General features: G+C 43.0%; 2 pseudogenes; both read left to right on the plus strand.

Moving 5' to 3' along the window:
• Positions 1-3,454: 3,454 nt before the first annotated feature.
• LOC131922131 (single-stranded DNA-binding protein, mitochondrial-like) lies at positions 3,455-3,900 on the plus strand (annotated as a pseudogene).
• A 12,887-nt stretch (positions 3,901-16,787) lies between these two features.
• LOC131922850 (cyclin-G1-like) lies at positions 16,788-18,740 on the plus strand (annotated as a pseudogene).
• Positions 18,741-19,583: the final 843 nt, after the last annotated feature.

Here is a 19,583-nt window from a genome sequence, read left to right on the forward strand (position 1 = left end):
CCTCTAGTCTTGTCTTATCAGTGAGGACACTGACTCTTGGAAAAGTTAGAAAAAAATGCTTGAAGCCACATGAGTAGTAAGGCCTAGGAAACAATAATATAATATCAAAGGTTTTATAAAGGTTAGTAGTCCCTACTGACCCCTCTCTAACTCTGTTTTAGTTATTAGAGAAATCCCCTTTTTCTCACAACTCAATCATGTGACTCAGAAACATTAAGTGGTATTTATTCCCAATGATCGAGTTACTGTGCTCACTGCCTTCTCTTCCTGTCAGTTCTCTGTTACTATATTTCTATTGGACATCATTTTAAACAGTAGCTTATTTTCTCAGTCTACACATTAAACCACAGTTGTTCCCTCTATAATTCTGTGTCTTACCTCCCGACCTTCCCTCGATGAGCATTCTTCTGTCACTGTTGCAGGATCTTAATACTTATATGGCTTTATAAATGCCATCTGGCCTTTGGAAAGTTGAGGATCACTAGCTGGAGTTTGCATAATTGTGGTGATAGATTTTCATAGGGGCTTGGGTTATAGTTTTTCTCTCTAGTGCCACTGTCCCCAGCCTTGAACCTTGGTGTATAATTAAGTAACAGACACATGGGTACTATTTTTCTTACTAAAGACCATTAGCGAATCTCCTCTTTTAACCCTTTTCATTTTCCAGTGCACTCTATATCCAGCTCTCTGAATTCCAAGAATTCATCTTTTCCAACCCCCTCTGTAATCATTTCTTGGTCTTTGAAAATTCTATGACAATTTGCAACTATTCTTCACCAAATCTTTCTTTTTTATTAATAACTTATTTTTTTCAGTTGGTTCAGTGAATAACCAAAAAAAAAAAAAAATAAGTGAGAGAGTCTAGATTACATGCTTCAGAAAGGAGTTCAGAAAGCTTTCTGCTTCCTGATCATGTCTTTAGCATGCCTTCTCAACAAAGAGAAGCAGGTCCTGATCTTTGAAGACCCCTCTAGGTGAGTTGACAGCCATACCTCCAAAGCCCGTTGCCCTTGGCAACCACTGAATTAGAAGAACATTCTCTGAAGATAGCAGCAAGAGTCTTCAGGAGCTTCCCAGGTGAAGGGACATTTAGGTCTGGGAGGGAAGTCTGAGGCAGGAGCTTGGGCATCCTCGGTGTATCCACCCAATTTTGGGCTGCTGTCTTTTTAATCCATGTATGGCTAAAGTGCAGGGAGGTCGTGGGTCATCCTTTCATATGTTATTTCTGTGAGTCTGAGTCACTCAGGCTCAGAGTCAGGCTGTGCATATGCAGGTCGTGGTGGTGGTGAGATATGAACTGGAAATGTCTCTGGTTTTGCATCTCTAGAAGATGCAGAAACATCTCAGGCTTCCTCTCTGTGTTTGAGTGTTGACCTGTGAAAAGATGACCCATGGAGTGTCTTTGAAGTGTGAGTTCCTCCCATGTCTCAGCCCATGACCCAGGTTAACTGGAACGTACTTCTGAGCCAGAATTGATGCACAGCGGACACCAATCCTTCTACCCTTGCAGTGCTCATCACCCCAGCTGACTTTGATAAGCTGGCAGGAATTATTCACTTTGTATTCAGAAAAAAGTTTAAAATTTCTTGGTATACAGGGCCCCTTTCTTTCATACAGGGAATGGTAGCACTCCAAATGGTGTTTTTTTTTTTTTTTTTTTTTTTGAATAAGGCAGTAATTTTCTTGCTAGTCTTGGACAAATAGAAGCTTGTCCAAAACCAGAAACAGACAAACAGAAAAAAAACATATATAAATAGATTTGAAAATAAAATATGCTGCTTTGAAAGTGTGGAACCATGTCACTACTAAGGGTATCTCTGGTCCTGGGAGTAACAAGTGCATACACAGTTCCCCCTGTGCTTTTCATCTCCAGATTTTTCTCTTGTTCCACTTTGCTTTCTATTTCTGTGATAAAACATGCAGACCAAGAGCAACTTGGGGAGGAGAGAGTTTATTTAGCTTACTCTTCCAGGTCACAGTCCTTCACTGAGGGAAGTCAGGAAAGAAACGGAAGCAGAAACCACAGAGGAGGTTGCTTATTGGCTTACTCTCTGGCTCATGCTCAGCAAGCCTACAGCCCAGGCCCGCCATCCTAGGGATGGTGCCACCCACAGTAGGCTAGACCCTCAATCACCCGTCAAGACAGTCTGATAGAGGCAATTCTTCAGTTAAGGTCCCCTCTTCTACATGTGTCAAGTAGACAGTAAGAACAGGACATTTTTGAAGTTGGGATCATTCAGGGGTGTTTTGGGGCACCCTTCCCAGTCACTAGAAATCCTATGGTGACAGGAGAAGGAGGAAGAGGAGGAGGAGGAGGAGAAGAAGGAGGAGGAGGAAGAGGAGGAGGAGGAGGAGGAGGAGGAGGAGGAGGAGGAGGAGGAGGAGAAGGAGGAGGAGGAGGAAGATAGAGCACAAAAGATCCTACCTTTTAATCTTAGGTTTTGGTATCAACTGACTAAGAGTCCTCTGGCTTTCAAAAGCCATTCCTTTAGAATTGAAAGTTTAAAGTCCTTTCCTTAGGCTTCCAGAAAAGGTATTTTTGAGAGCAGTCTAGAGTGAAGTTGTTTTATCTTAAGGGATACATAAGGGACATAACTCTGATTCTTCCTGAATTCAGTTCTAATGAGACAAACCTAGTGTATCCCAAAGACATAAAATGACCAGTGACAATGTAAAGAACTGAACAGTTATGAGACACGAAGACAGAATCTGTAGCTTGTGGGGTTCAAGCATCTGCTTATTTTGAAAACCCATAGAATTCGGAGGCATTGTGGCGGTATTTGTAGGTCTCTGGTTTAATGCATGCATCACAGCTGGCAACTGTGTACAAGCGATCTCATTTCTGGGTGTGGTTTAATGAGCCTGAGTTTTTATTGTCCACAAGCATTGGGAATATCTGCAGAAGTAAAAAATGAGAACACTACACAACCCCTTAGGACGAGTTTCATGAAGGAAGGAACAGAGCATCAAGCTAAGTACAGGGCTTGGTGTGACTCACAGGTTGCTTGTCTGTCAGAAAGTCATCCCCACCAAGCAACTGTGAGATGGTAGTGAGTATCTGAGAGAAGGGTGGGATTACCAGCATTTCTGAAGTTTTATTAGGGAAACTGGAAAGTGAAGGTGATTACCTATGGGCCACTTCTTGGGACATGGCTCCAAGAATGAGAGAGATGAGTAATTGATCAAGTCAGGTTTCTGCTGAGAGCTAGGTGACTCTGCTCTGTGGCGTTCCATAGGGCAGTGGTTGGTGATGTGTGTGTGCAATATACAGCATGGGCAAGCACACAGGATGAAACAGGTTCAAGGGAAATACTGTCGGAAAAACATATGCCTGGGTCAGGTGAGGGAGGGGAGAAGATAGAGGCAGAGTTGTGTCTCTCCCGAGTACACGCACGTGAGTGGAAATTGGGAGGAAGAAAAGCCTGAAGGTTAGATTGTAAGAAAAATTGAAGTCATGTTTCAAAGACCTGTGCTACAGGTATTTCATCAGTTAGTAAGACATGAGTCTGAAGTGGCCAGCAGTTTGGTTCTTGAATGATCTCTGAATCGTGTTCAGTTACTTGGGTGAGTAGGTCAGGACCCTGTCATGAGACAGGTGGAAGGAAAAACTCCAGTCAGGATATTTTTTCTGGCAACAAACGAGAAGTGGTGATCAGGGGACAGTGAAGTATACCAAATGACTGATGTCAGTCAAAAGACGACATGGCCCAGAATATCAGTGTTTCTACAAGGCCTCAGAGATGTGGCCTATCAGTATGTGAAAAGGGGGCTCTCATACTTGTGGAAGGGAGAGTGGACTATGGTGAATACATGGATAAAAACAGTGTGAGGCGGCAAGCAGCAACAATCATAGCTGATGACGTTATATTTCTGAGTGAGCAGATAAGAGAAAAGGCATAGAACAGATAATTCTTCTTCAGTCGGGTACAGTCTCCTTTCCAAATCATGTATAGCCTATAGTTTAAAGATAAAGATTAAAAATTTTTATATATGTAAAAATACGTATGTACACCTCCAGGCAAAGCGCAGCTATTGGTCATTTAAATACCAACTATTTGATCAGGTGCCCAATAGGAGCCAGAAGTTAAAAGATAAAAGACACTGAGATGTAAACAGGATCTCCAGTTATCTTTGAATAACTTTCTAGAATGTTCAGCACTGTGATCTGGTGTTTTGGAGAAGGCTTCTCAACTTGTATCAGATGACATATGCAGAATGCTTTCAGGATCATGTTCCACACTTATTTAATTTTACTTGTGCACAGCCTTGTCTTACCCACTGTCTTAGTGTGTCCCAGCTGTTATAACAAAACACCAGACACTGAATGGCATAAGCCAGTAGAATGTATTTCTCACAGATTTAGAGTCTGGCAGTTCCTTCCAAGGTGCTTTCCCACTTGCTGTTTAGAGTACTTCTCATGCCTTAAAGGTAGCCACCCTATGACTGTGAACCCTCAGGAGATTTCTGGGTATGTACATGAAAACCTTGCTTTATCTGTTCCTCTTCCTCCTCCTCTTTCCCAGCAATCTCCTCCCGAGGACCTGATTCTCGTTCTCATGACCTAATCTTAACCTCATCATCTCTCAATGGTACCCTGTCCAGTTACAATCACATTAGGGGTTAGGGCTTCAACATGGCTTTTAGAGAATCATGAATGTTCAGAGGATACCACTTACTAAAATATTCCCTCTGATTCCAGAATTGCTTCATCTGCAGGGCTTTTACTTACGTTCATTAAGGTCTCACTCTACGCCGTACGTATTTCTTAAGTCCCTAATACACACATTTGTTCCTCATGACACTGCTATTGAGTACTCACTGTTACACACATTTTATCCACGAGGGCACAGAAGTGCAAGGACTAATAATTGCCCCTAATTGTATAGCTGTGGAGTACTGAACAGGACTGCTGTGAAGTATTGAACAGGACTGTATGGGGTGGGTGGCGGAAGGGTTTGCTCTTAACTTCATTTATATCTGATTTCCAACTTGGTTTGCAACAAGCAGCCTGGTCTTCGCTAATTGCTGTTTTGTGACTGAACACTGCTGTTTAGATCAGTTACTCTCTGCTTTACTGCAATCTATGAACTAGGGAAAGCCATGTTTAAAGGATCCCTCTGGTTCAGATTCTGGGAGTAGGAAGCACTTCTTACCAGTTTGGAAGAGAAAGGGAAGCTTGGCCCTTTAATCCTCTATTTGGAAGCTAACTTCAACTTAGGTGTTGACGCTTTGACCTCTGGTGTGTTGGCATTTAGAGGTGGGCATTTGGGTGATAAGTCATGCTCTCATATCGGGGCTGGTGCCTTCACAACAAGAGGAACAAGAAAGGAGATTTTGAGCTGGTTCCTATCTAGTGCCTTCACCTCTGTGGGGTGAAGTGTGCATGGTACTAGAAGGTACTCTGCACACCACCAAAGGAGAAAGGTGAACACCACCCCAGACACACACGCTTTGATGTGCAATGCTGTTCTCCCTACAAGATAGGCTGGTGCAATAGTGGCAAAAGCCTGTGGGAGTCACCAACCAATGTCTGACTTGAATTAAGGCCTCCTCCACGAGATAGAACCCATACCCAATGCTGCTTGGGTACCCAAGAATCTGAGACTAGGTAGACCAAGAACCTAGGAGAAAACCAAATACCAACATTCTACTAAAGGATACAGCAATGAAATGACTCCCCATGATGTTCTGCTACACTCAAATCACTGCTTTTCTCAGCCATCGTCAGAAGAGCTTCTTCCTGCAGCAGATGAGAACAAATACAGAGACCCACAACCAGAAAACAAGCAGAGACTGAGAGACCCTGGAACACTCAGTCCTAAAAGGGATGTCTCCATCAAATCCTTCCCCTCAGGGCTCAGAGAAGTCTGCAGAAGAGGAGGCAAGAAGACTGTAAGAGCCAGAGCAGATGGAGGACACCAAAGAATCAAGGCCTTCTAGACACATCACAGCTGGCACACACATACACTCACAGAGACCAAGGCAGCATGCACAGGACCTGCACTGGTCAGCCCCAGATGGGGTCTTAGAGCTTAAAGGAGAAGTGGACATGTGTCCCTGTCCCTAACCCAGAAGCTATTTCCAATTAATAGCCACTTGAAAATGAAAAATTAGTTTTTTTCCAAGGGAGTCTCACTGCAGAAACAAGCCACTCTTAATGGCAGGCCCCAGGCTTAGTTATTGGTGAAATTATGATGTAGTGAGTTATGGTGATATTTTATTTGTACTGAAATGTGATTTTACTTGTATGTTAATAAATAAAGTTGCCTGGGGGTCAGAGCTATTAGCAAGCCATAGCGAAAGCTGGGCGGTGGTGGTGCACGCCTTTAATCCCAGCACTTGGTAGGCAGAGCTAGGTAGATCTCTGGGTGTTCAAGGATACAGCCAGCATTGGAGACACACGCCTTTAATCTCAATACCAACCATAGAAGATCTGGAGGTCTATACAGACAGGCAGTGACTAGGAGGTCATGTGGTTGGGTTTACAACCAATAAGAAGGCAGAACAGAAACTCTATAAAAAAAGACAGACACAGGAAGTAGGTCTCTTTAGGAGAGGTACAGCGATACTGAAGGGTAAGGTTTTTAGCTCTTAGCTATTGCTCTGACCTCTTGGCTTTCATCTCTGTATTGGCTTTGTGTTTCTTATTTAATAAGACGGTTGGTTACATCTACAGTAGGTAGCCATTCCACTTAGTTGTAGATGGCCAACAGGAAACAAACTCAACAGCGAATTTCAAAGTTCTTTGTCTCATAATATTGAGCCAGGACATTCCTTTTTAAAAAATTATTTTTTATTTATTTATTGTACCTTAGAGGTCCTTTGTGTATATTTTATGGCTTCTGGTTTTGTGTTTTTATGGGATTCCTGAGTGTACAAATGTGTGTCTCTGTCTCTGTGTATTTGAGCTTTTGCTTTGGCTCTTTTTTCTTCTATTTTGTCTTATTTGTTTTTGTTTTTATCTTATTTTATTATTTGTATTCCTTAGATGCCCATTTGTTTTCTTAACAAGAGACAGAAAAAATGTGGACCTGGATGAGAGGGGAGGTAGGGAGGAACTGGGAGGAGCAGGGGGAGGAGAAACTATAACCAGAATATATTGTATGAAAAAAAGTCTATTTTCAATAAAAGAAAACAGACACAAGAAAGCTTGCATATATGTGCATTCCTTCTGAATGTTTGTGCTTTCTTCTACATGAATGTGCTGTTCTGCTGCGTATATGTACCAAGAAAAGACAGTAGTTGCACATGAATGAAGAGAGCCCTTGTAAAGCACTCAACTGAGTTCCAAGAACCATGGAAAATAATTTCATAGACGCACTCTGCCCTCGGGTTCCCATGTATAGAAAGGTGCTCAGCAGCTTGATCTGACCGATGTCTTCAGGATGCTCTAGGTTTCCCTTGCATAGTACCACTCCTGAGGATCCACATGTCAGTGGTCTTGAGTGCCAATGACCAGTAGCAGCTTCTGGATCCTCTAGAAGCCAAAGGCAAGCTTGAGAGTGAGAAGAACTTTGCCAAACTTCGTTATCCCGCCACTCAGGGGTTTTAGAGTCATTGTCTCCCCTGTATTAAATTACTTTCAACTCGGAAGATCTAAAGGAGTGGCCAGAGCACTAAGTGATGTGATTATATGTTTTATTTTTCTCTTGGAAAATGGACAAAGCCATGCCACAGTGACGTTCCTCATTAGCCTCTGTAGTTGTAAATTGCGTATGGACGAGGCTTTCAGTACAGAGGTTTTAAAATGTGCTTATTGACTATTCTAGTATCACAGCCGTAAAGCACAATCCCATCCCTCACCAGGCCACTTTTCAATTTTAGAGCTGGGAAGAGGTGATTCTTCACTTTGGCTGCTCACTCATTTGTAGCCATCTCTGGTTTTTGATAAAGATGCCTGCCTGAGCTCTATCCTAGGCTAAATAGGAATTTATGGTGTTTTAATCCTCATGTATTAAAATGTGAACATTTACTATTTGTATGTAAGCACCTATGGTGCTTTGTGTCCCGTCACAACTTCAGTGTGCCCGGCCTTGTACAGTCACCAGAGGGGTGTATAAAAATCACAGGCTGTCTTTACATACTGTTTCTGGACTTCAGCATAACTCTTCTGAAATTCCCACATGTGTACAGACTGTCTGTAAGACTTACTAAAACTCAAAGTATGATTAAGTACCTCTGGTGGGGCCAAGATTCCTCACACCCATCATGATTCCAGCTGGAATCCTCTGGACATATCTAGCCAGTCTGCTCTTCTGTTTGTAGGTTTTGATTCCCCCTTTCATCAGCCCTATCCCTTCCCTCACTGTCCAACTCTGGCTCCTGATGTCTGTGGAGTCTTCCTGACAAATCTGTTCTGACTTGCCATCCCATCAAACATTGTCACACGGGGAAGTCTACGTGTAACCCTTCAATTCTCCATACTTTGTCAAGGCTCCCTGTCACTTTACCTGGTGGCCATCCTGGACACTGTCACTCCCAGCCAGGCCAGCTGCCTTCCGGAATCTCCAGTTGAGGGAAGGCATTGTTCAGCTCCAACAAATACAGATCTAGAAGAACTTCTTTGCTGTAGAGATAATATTTTTGTATTCTTACCGTATTACTTTTCTTAACCCTACTTGTAAATTTAGACCTACCTGGGCAACTTTTCAAAAACAGCGAGTGTCCAAGCATGTTGCCACACAATTGTAATCCCAGTTACTTGGAAGCCGGAGGCAGGAGGATAATTTGAATCCAGGCATTCAAGTCCAGCTGGGACAATATAGTAAGAACTTGTATCTTAAAAGAAAAAGGCTGGGCATGCTGGTGTACATGTTCATAATCCTAATATTTGAGAGGTGGCGGTAAGAGTGTTGGAAGTTTGAGGTTATTCCTGGCTATGTAGGGTATTTGATGCCAATCCAGACTAAATAGTGAGAACTTGTCTCAAAATAATTGAGCAAAGAACCAAATGAAAATATAAATAAAAGCATTAACTGCTCAGGAAGCATTACTGGAGATCCTGGAATGAACGAACAAACAAACAAACAAACAAACAAACTGGTCTAAGTGGAGGCCTGAGTGTGGGTATTAAATCTTTTATTTAAAAAAAAATCACATATGTATGTGTGTCAGGTGTGATGGGGAATATGTACACACTATTGCAGGTGCCCAGTGAGGACAGAGGTGTTGGGCCCCTTGGAGCTGGAGTTACAGGTGGTTGTGAGCTGCTCCCTGTGGGCGCTGAGGACTCAGGTCCTCTGCAAGAGCAGTGTGTGCTCACACCTGCTGAGCCATCTCTCTGGTCACAGCATTAGTACTTCAAAGCTGACTGGCACATTCTAATTTTTTTTTTGAAACTGGATTCTATTAAGTAGCCCAGGCTGGCTTTGAACCTGCTATGTTCTTGCCTCAGCCCGCCATGTTCTAGAAAATTCTATGATGTACTTAGGTTTGAGAATCACTGGTCAGTGCAAATATTTGAGGACCCACTTGTTGCCTTGGCTCGTGGATAATGCATCAGTCAGTTACTGCTGTGTAATAGGCAGTCACAAAATGCCACAAGCTTAATCTCTTACTGTCTGGTGGGAACCTCTGAGAGTGGCCATAAACCCTGATGCTGCCAGTGCCATTAATATGGGTTCATAGGAGTTTCATCCAGCAAGGAACCCAGGGCCCTCTGTCCTGGTGGTCACTATAGCGGAAGTGCAAGCGACGTGAGTGGAAGCATTTGATGTCTCTGAGGGCACCGGCTGCGGCTGCCGTCCTGCTCGAATTCTATTGGCTCAAGTCAGCCTCGGGCTAAACCCGCCATGAATGGACTCGGAGATGCCATGGCTTGTTTAAGCTGTTTCCCTGGGCTGTCCTCTCACTGGGGATATTTCCAGCAGAGTTACAGTAGAGAACGACTCTCACGCTGCATTTCTCTCTGGACTCGGGAAGAATTTAGGAAGTTAATTATTGTTGCCTCCGTTTGCTGAAAATTATAATTTAAACTGATTTAGCACCATCCCTGTATGGCTGGATGGCTTAGCGTTTCCATGTAAACCTGTATTAGATCCTGAAATAAAAGGGAAACCCAATAATAAAAAATTATATTATGCTTCTCATTAAATATTAATTTTTTTAAAGTATTACATTAAAATGTTACCTTGGCCACTGGAGCGGCTGCTTCCTTCTTGGTGCTGGCCCTGCTCATCACTAATGGATGACGTCTGTGTTAGCGGACCCAGGGATCTGACCTATTCCTTCCTCCACAGACACTGCTGGGTAGACCCAGGAGCTTTCTTTTCTTCCCCAACTCTTCCCATAAATTCCTTTTCTAGAGCAAAACTCAGGGGTCTGTTCTCTTGTCCAGTACATGTGGGCATAGTGAATGAACATAAGTGAAAATTCTATTATTCAGCTTTCCTCTGTGCTCTGGGATCCGCTCTCCTTTGCAACCCCACCGAGAGTTCTAGCGTGAAGCACTCTGTCTCCCCACAGTCTCTGAGTTCAGAGATCTAGGGAACTCAGCAGTAAGCTAAAAGACTTTGTCACATGTCCCTTCATAGGGCGCCAGGCCATATGGTAGGTACAAATTAAAAACAGTAGCGACCTAGATTATCTAATTATTCCCCAAGGCAAATATGTAAATCAAGCACACGGATAATAATTCTGGCTTATAGATTTAGATCACTTGCTATGCATTTTATGAAACCAGAAGAGAGAAGAATGCCATCATTTGCTAACCTTTAGGAAGGTGACTCTTGGATCAATAAAGCCAAGAGATCTGACACAGCCTGGGTTAGTACATAAGAAAGATAAGCATTTGTGTCCTGGGTCAAAAAGGGATCGCTGTGTGACTTTGAGAAAATGTCTTAACCTCTCTGATTCTCAGCTTTATATGATACTACTCTTCCTCATGCAGGTAAATCTCATGGCACATAATGGAGCTCGGGAAATGCTAACCATGAAGTACCCATGTTTTTGGCTTTAAAAAAGCTGTTGTTGGTTTGAGCGCCACAGCTTTTCCAAAGTTTAGCCCTTAAATTTTGCTCCATTGTTATACCCCTTCTTTGTTGAGTTTGATTTATCTCCAAATGCACCAAGGCCCCTGACAGGTGCAGCTGATGTCTGGGTCTGAGGAGACAGATACAGCGCAGGACTGACCGATGAGGGTGATCCGTCCCCATACACGTGGTTCACGGTGGGTGTGTCGCTCGCTCACTTCCGCATGGCACTGAGGTTTCCCCTTACTTGCTTGTCCTGGCTATTGTCTCCGTCTTAGCACTTGGTAGTCCCGAGTTGTGGTTGATTTCGCAAGCGGGGTGGCTACAGCTCAACTCAGCCGTGGACACGAACGTCAGTCAGGACCAAGCATGTCCATATGTGCGTTGTTCACACGTGGTACACCTGTTTCATGAATCCTAAACGGTCTTATAATAAAAACCCGGAGCCAGATATTGGGGTAAATGCTGAAAGATCAGAGAGACAAAGGAACAAGCCACAGCTACCTCTCACTTCCTCAGCTGATCCTGTCTCCACGAATCCTCAGACTGAATGCCTCTGAGTCCTCAGCCAGAAGGACTTCTAGTTCCTGTCTCCTCACGCCTTATATGCCTTTCTCTGCCCAGCCATTTCACTTCCTATCTCAACCTTCCTAGTGCGGGATTAATGGCGTGTATGCTTCCCAAATACTGGGGTTAAAGGTGTGTGCCACCACTGCCTGGCTCTGTTTCTCTCCTAGACTGGATCAATCTCATATAGCCCAGTGTGGCCTTGAACTCACAGAGATCCAGATGGATCCCTGCCTCCTGAGTGCTAGGAATAAAGGTGTACGCCACCACTGTCTGACCTTTATGTGGCTGGCGCTGTCCTCTGATCTTCAGGCAAGTTTTATTTCTTAGATTACAAATATTACCACAGACATCTACTTTCCGTTGTTCTTACTTCTTGGCTTGGTCCTAAGTGGAAAGAGTTTTCCAATGTCTGGGTTTGGGGTGAAAAGGTAAAACTGCAACAGTGTAGGCTACTCTGCGTGTATGGGAGGCCTTCCGTCCCTTCTCAGTGTTGCTGTTGTAAAGCTCACAACCAAAAGCAACTAAGTAAAGAATGTGTATCACTGTACAGCCTAGAGCCCACCATGGGGTCAGGACAAGAACTCAGGCAGGGACCTGGAGGCGGGAACTGAAGCAGAGGTCATGGAGGAGTGCTGCTTACTGGCTTGCTTCGTTCCCCATGGCTCGATCAGTTTTATTTCTCATACAAACCTAGCACCACCTGCCCTGGGATGGCACCACCCACGTGATGCTTCTATGGCCTTATAGCATTAGATGTTATAACCACCACCCCCGCAACAGTAGTGTGGGTCTTCATGCCAATCAAGAGAGTGCACCATAGATTTGCCTATAGTCAACCTGATAGAGCCATTTTTTTTCTCAACTGCGTTCCTTTTTCCCAGATGAAAACAGATTGTGTCACAGCGACAAACACAAAACAAAACCTAATGAACACTCACTTAGGGTTCCAGGTGCTTTCTGAGATCCAGGACTCCATTTTGTGTGTTCTGAGATCTCCCACAGTGCTCCAGACATTCCGTATTTGCTGTAGTGGTGAAGCAGTTAATAGCACTAAGTGAGATTTAATGTAACTTATTTGTATATTGTAAGGTAAATACTCCTAAATCATATTAACGCAGGGTTAATATATGCATTAATCTTTGAAGAATGCTTGCTTCTCCCTTGGAAAAATTAAGACAAACCATTTAAGAGAAATTCTGTGATGGAATTTAAGGATGTTCATTCATTCGGCACTGACTGTGTGTGGAGCTACTTTCAACTCAGCAAATTTTCAATGAGAGAATGTAGATCATGTAGATCAGTTCCATGGCCTTAAGTCATTCCCTAGACATATAGATCAGAGTAGATGGGAGTGGGATAGGGGGTTGTACTGCTTGCCACTAAAGTAAAATCCTGCAGTGAAGCAAGGATGTAAGTGGAGAACTCTTACATCAAATCATGTTAGAATAGAGGAATCATGGCTTCATCATGGAATGGAGAGCTATGAATCCATTGAAATGAATGAAATACATACAACATGTTACTTACACACAGCACATTTTATAACATCTAATACGATAAGATCATAAGAACATCTTGATGCTTATACTTAAAGATAAAAGATAGTCAAGCAAAGCTGTGGTTAATGTGAAATTCAGTCATTGAAGGAAACTGTAAGATGTCAGTGTTCTGTGTAGCTAATCCATGGTGGCCAGAAGGTTAGGTGTATTCAAAGCATTTTGGCTCAGGAGACTTGACTTCTGTAGCCTGGGACATGACCCCATTGTAAAACAAGAAGCATTTGCATTCAGAAGCACAGGGTTTGTGTTGGCCTGGGTGGCCTCTGCCAGCTTGTGAGCAAAATCTCAGCGTTCCAGAGGTTTGAAGTAGCACTTTTCAGTCTCTGCACTCCCACGTGTCACCTTCTCTTTAGGATTGTGACCGATGCATCAGCCATCACCAGAACTGGCCAGATGAAGGCAGAAAAGAACGAGGCGGAGCGGGCGTCGACTTAAAACTTGGCTCAGTTGCTTTCCATCACATTTCATTTGCTGGCCAACCTGACTCCCTCCCTCTCTCTCCCGCCCCCTCTCTCTGTGTATGTGTGTGAGTGTGTGTGCAGTTCTGCAAAGTGGCCAGAAAGAGAGAGACAGAATAAACATGGGCTTGCTAAAATGAACATTTAGAGAAAAGCTCTGTACCTTTGAAGGGACGGAAGAAAATCTTATATAGATTATGTAAATGGTAACATAGTCATAAAAAAATTTGAAGGAATTAATGGAACATTGTGAAGGCTGAAGAAAAGAGAGGAAGAATGAAAATCACAAATCTGTATTTCTTGTGCTGGAGAGATGGCTCAGACTTCAGGAGCACACACTCTTCTTGCTGAGAAGTTGAGTTTGGTGCCCAGCACCAGTGTCTGTAATCTCAAAACCATCTGTAGCTACATATTCAGGGATGGGACAACTTCTTCTGGCCTCAGTGGGCACCTGGACTTATGTGTGCATAGCCACAGATAGACAGACAGACAGACAGACACACACACACACACACAAAGAGAAATAAATCTTAAACTTTAAATTTTACATTTATTTTATAGTCCTCTGTTCAAGTGTCTTTCTTCTAAAATATGTGGTTTTCTTATATAACAGAGTATTTTGTTGTCGTTGTTGTTGTTAAGCTTAAGAAGCTGAGATATAGAATAAAGAACACTGAGCCTCAGTGAGAGGTGTATTTGTTCTTAATCTCTAGATTGAGACCAGAGCTTGGAATAGTGAGGGGAAGGAGTTAAAGTTTTTCAGGACAGAATGAGAGTGGACAGCCTCCAAGATGGGAAGGAAAAGAAGTGTCACCTACACCAAAACCAGGAGGAAGACTGTGTGCCACTTAGCACTGAGCTACTCCTGAGCGTGGAGTTCTGACCTCTTTCTGATAGTCTCTGCCCAGAAACTCAGACTCAGGAGCCCCATGACCAGAGGAGGGCCAAGACCAAGCTTATGGGATGCAGATCTGGCAGGAGAGCCTCTCTTTCTCCTGGATCAATGGAGCCAAAGAAACAGGAGATTTCCTTAGGAGCTGGGGGAGTGAACTATATACATCACACATGTAATTAAAATCTAATTGTATCACACTCAGAAATGAAGCTATGTTGGTTCTTGATGGTTATGAGTCTATTTTGAGGCAGGAGCCAAGGAGAACCACATATACATAGTTTAAATTTTAGCTAAAAGCCTCTTAATAGCTAGTTAAAAAATCTCTGACTCATGGTCTGCATGGGCATTATGGCGATGCTTCCATTTGTATATAATAGCTACTCATCAGAAGCTTGAGGAGGGAGCTGGGCTGTTCAAAATATGGTATGTGTTCCAATGACTTGGGGATCTTGCTGAAGTACAGAGCCAGTGGGGTAGCTCAGGAATGGGGTCCTGGATCCCCCCTTTTTGTTACCTGGATGTACCACTGTCAGTCATCTATAAACCATAATTCCAGGCATGAAGATCACCAGCTATTACACCTTCATACCAGGATGGCAAACTTAGAACCAAATGCTATTTTTGAAAAAAAACATCAACTTTTTGAAGAAAGTTTGAGACATTTCTCTGAGGTAAAACAATGTGGAAATGCTGCTTAACTCATAAAATATGAATTTGAAAAGTCTCATTTTCGTTTCACACCATCTTACTTCGATGACAGAGACAAACTTTTCACCTCCAGAAAGAGAAGAGATTGAAAAAAACAGATGTTCTTTTTCTTCCGTGCTGTAGAATGCAATAGGAGATGGGTGAGTACACACCAGCAACTGAGTGTAAATGTTTAGACAGCCATGACAATCCTTGGGTAATAGATATTTTAACACCAAGAAGTATATTGTCTCGTACACTCAGAGATCATACCGCCAGCCATTCCCAGGAGCAGTCCCCATTTCCAGCAGGGATGAAGAATTGACAGAGTTGTTCCATATGGATTTCTCATGATTTGCCTCATAAAAAAAAGTCACAAAAATGCCCAACTGACCAAGAGTAAAGGCTGTTATTGCAGTCAAATACATTGGTTCCCTTGAATGCCGAGCTGTAACTTTGGTCTCAGGGACACAGTGATTCAGTTAAGTTACATCCTTTCACTTTTTTTTTTTTGAGTAATTCATTAAACAGAGACAGAGCACCTACCATGTGCTAAGTGTGGTGCCAGGACTAAGCAAGGACTTCATGGAAGTGTCTGTGGATTGCAGAGGGTAAAACACTGAAAGCTGCCACAATTGAACATTATTTCACAGGAAAACAATGACTGGAAATGAGTAATCTTGGCTGAGAGACTGGGGTGAGGAGAGAGTTGGAAGATGTCATTGCAGGAAGCTGCAAACAGTGACCAAAGGCAAACAGGTTCACAAGAAGCCGCAACAGACAAAAACTACAAGGAAACAAAACATTTACATAAATCCCATGCAAAGTCGCATTATTATGTTCTCATTATTGTTATGGCCCTATCATTGGAAGTCTAGAGAAAATAGTTTACTTATTGATAAAACAATCTTTTAAAAATCTTATATATATGTGTGTGTGTGTGTGTGTGTGTGTGTGTGTGTGTGTGTGTTCACAAATATGTACATTTGAGGAAGCCAGAGGTCAGCCTCAGGTGTTATTTCCCAGGACAACAGACTTGGGGCTCATGGACATGGCTAGGCTAGCTGGCCACTGAGCCCCAGCGATTTGCCTGTATTTTGCTTCCCAAGCAAAGAGATTACAGGTACATGCCACTGTGCTTGGCTTCTTTTACATGGCCATTGGGGATAGAACCCAGGTCCTGTGCAGCAAGCACCTTCCCAACTGAGCCATCTCCTCAGCCCCTGCTAGGAAATCTTAGCTGCATCAAGAACCAGGAGACATTTTGGATGCTGCTTGAATGGATGGTATGGCCAAAGAATAAGCGTTCTTCTCAGAGAGACAGGAGCTGTAAACCCTGGCTCAGTTAGTATAAAGCAATGTAGAGATGTAGATCTGGTGGATTCTGAGAGGTGCCTGCCTCATCTAAAGGCATTTACTGAAAACTCCCATTTTGTACCTTAGGACTCATTTTTTGGTGTGTTTGGATCATGGTGTGCTTTGGTTCTTCTGCTTTTAGGCTCTTCTTAAATTTTCTTTTTTTAGCTTAAAAATGTTTTAGGGAAGAATATTCTGAAATTCATCCTATCTATTCACAGACCTCTTAAGTCTCAAAGCATGAGCGAAGCTTCCACTGGAATGGAGAGGCTTATGAATTTGGATGCCAGCGATGGAAATTGAAGTATATAAAATTTTAAAGCGACGTTGGACTCAGCAGGTGGATACAGGGTATCATGGGTATAACTGGATTCTTCAGACTTTGAGCCAAAGTTATTCCCCTCTATCTCATTTCAAATAAATTTAATGATCAGACTCCCAGAGTCACTTGGTAATATCACAAACTGCTTTTGTCATCCAGGGCTTCATCATTTTTTTCCCATAGGTAATATGCTGGGAATCATAATTCTGGGTATTGACTGCTCTGCTTCTTACAATCACAGAGAAAGAATCCAAGTGCCTAAGGATTGACAGTGGGGTCTGACTCCTTCTGTATATTCAGTGGTCCTAGGAGATGCTCAGTGTTCCTAACGAAAGCCTCAGAATGGACCTCCTGGGAAAGAGGCTCTGAGTTAAGGGGACTCTACAGCGTTGGCCTGGTTTATCTGCTCTCCTCACCCCCCCCCCCCACTCCACCATCTGGGGCTCTGGTGCTGTATACTTAGGAATTGTTAAGTGTACTCGGAAAGGACATTTTCCTTCTCACGAACCCTCTTCAAGATACCCATCTGAATTCTTGTCTGGACTCTCCTGTCTCTGTAACAGCAGGATTTCAATTAGTCTAGCATGATACTACTCTTCAAACTGGTCTTTGTTTTCTTACAAGCTAGCCAGGGATTGCATGTGGCCTGTAGTCACATAGTTAGTCACATAGATTTAACAAACTTCCAGATTTAACAAACACATGAGAATCCAGGCACCAGAGCTCTGAGCAGATCCTGAGAAGAGTGATGTAATGTCTGCAGTGCTAGGGAGCCCTTCATCTAGCTCAGTCAGCTTCCGTTTCCTGGACTCTGCGTCTTTGTCCTGAGTTCCCTCATCTTGTAGGACTCTCAGATATGGTATCACGGAGCTGGGGAAAACAGGCTTGGGGAGGGTGTTACCGGTGGGGAGTGGATACTGTCAAAAGGCTAGCGATACTGGCAAGTGACTCTCAGGAGTGCTGTGCCAGCAGAATACGTTGTTGAAACAAGAGTCTAGTGTCACCCAGAGGTCAGACACTTGAAGCTAATTGAGTGTGCACACGGCAATGACCTTAGAACGGCTGCACAAGGGACTTTGAAGTAGGAGAACTTTTAGTCTAACTCAGTTCTTTCGGCTTTGACATGGAGACGTTTTCTTCAGTTGTGAATTTACTGGACAGATTCTCAAAGAAAAGTTCAGCCAAAGCATCCTTGGGTGTGTTGGACTAAACTGTTTTACAATTTTCTTTTTTTAATTAGAGGGGGAAGGGGAGGGCGGGGAGAAGGCAAGGTAGGGGGAGGGGGAGGAGATATCAGAGCACTAAGCCATGGAGTGGTTTTTCTCCTTCCATTCCTCTTTATGTGGGTTCTGGAGATTAAACTAGGGTCATCAGGGTTGGGTGGCAATTGCTTCACCTGCTGAGGCCGTCGGGTCCTAACCTACTTCTATTTGGCTGTAAAATTAGTAAAAGAGGAGAGAAATGTCCCATTGGCTCTGACTTGATCTGATGAAGTCAGTATGGAGATTTGGTTTCAGACCTGGTCAGAATGGAAAGACAATGCTTTAAGGAAGACATGTTGGAAAGTCAAAGCCACTACCGCTTTTCAAAATCTGCAGCTCTACTATCTGTACATTCAAGGGAACTTGCCATTTGGAAGCAGAAATAGATTTACCTTTGAAAGGGCAGAAACAGCTCAACTATGACATGTCACTGCAGGATCATATCCATATGTTCTAAAGCAAAGTTTTCTGTGTTGTCATAGTATATCATGGCTTAGGAAAGCCAGGTACTAATGTGGGCAGAGTGAGTGAAGGAATGGAGTCTCTCCAGAAACATTCTGAGATAAATAACTGAAGTTTTACCTTCTGGCAAGAACCTGTATCCAAGTGTTTAACCAAATATTAATCAAGCCCATGTTCTAAAGCAATGCTCAGAAGTTGAAATGATTGTTTCTGTGTACACTGCCTGGTTATTGAAGCATAGGTCTACAGAATAACTTACCTCCAAGAAGTCTCTTAATTGACAATGTAAGTTACTATTCTCTATAGAGGAAAAAAAAATTGCAGTCAGTAATTTTAATCTACAATTGAAGAATTGAAATAATTACCTTCAAAGTAAACAGTATGGAATTAAATAGTGTCTTAGTTAGGGTTTTTATTGCTGTGAAGAGACACCATGACCAGAGAAACTCTTATAAAGGAAAACATTTAATTGGGGCTTGCTTACAGGTTTAGTCCATCATCATCATGGCAGGAAGCATGGTGGCACACAGGCAGACATGGTACTGGAGGAGGAGTTGAGAATTCTACATCTGGATCAATAGGCAGCAGGAAGAGAACGTGAGTCAGTGGGCCTAGCTTGAGCCTCTGAGACCTCAAAGCCCATCCCCAGTGACACACTTCATCCAACAAGGCCACAACTCCTAATAGTACCATTCTTTATGGCCCAATGGGAGCTATTTTTATTCAAATCACCACAAATAAAAAGAGAAAAGTGACTTCACTGATCTGGTTTGCTATTATTTGAATCCATTTACTGTGTGCAAGGAAAACACTTAAAAATTACATTTATTTAATGTGTGTGTGTGTGTGTAGAGTGTACATGCCACAGCATCAGAGGACAACTCTTATGAATCAATTGTCTCCTCCAGAAATGTAGGTTCTGAAGACTGAATTCAGTTCATCAGTCATGGCAGCAAGCACCATCTCCCACTAAGCCATCCCACTGGCCCCGATGCACAGCACACTCAAGAGAAAGAAATATGGTTATTATTGTTAATATTGC

The sequence above is a fragment of the Peromyscus eremicus genome, chromosome 12, assembly GCF_949786415.1.
Source record: "Peromyscus eremicus chromosome 12, PerEre_H2_v1, whole genome shotgun sequence".
Classification (NCBI taxonomy): Eukaryota; Metazoa; Chordata; class Mammalia; order Rodentia; family Cricetidae; genus Peromyscus; species Peromyscus eremicus.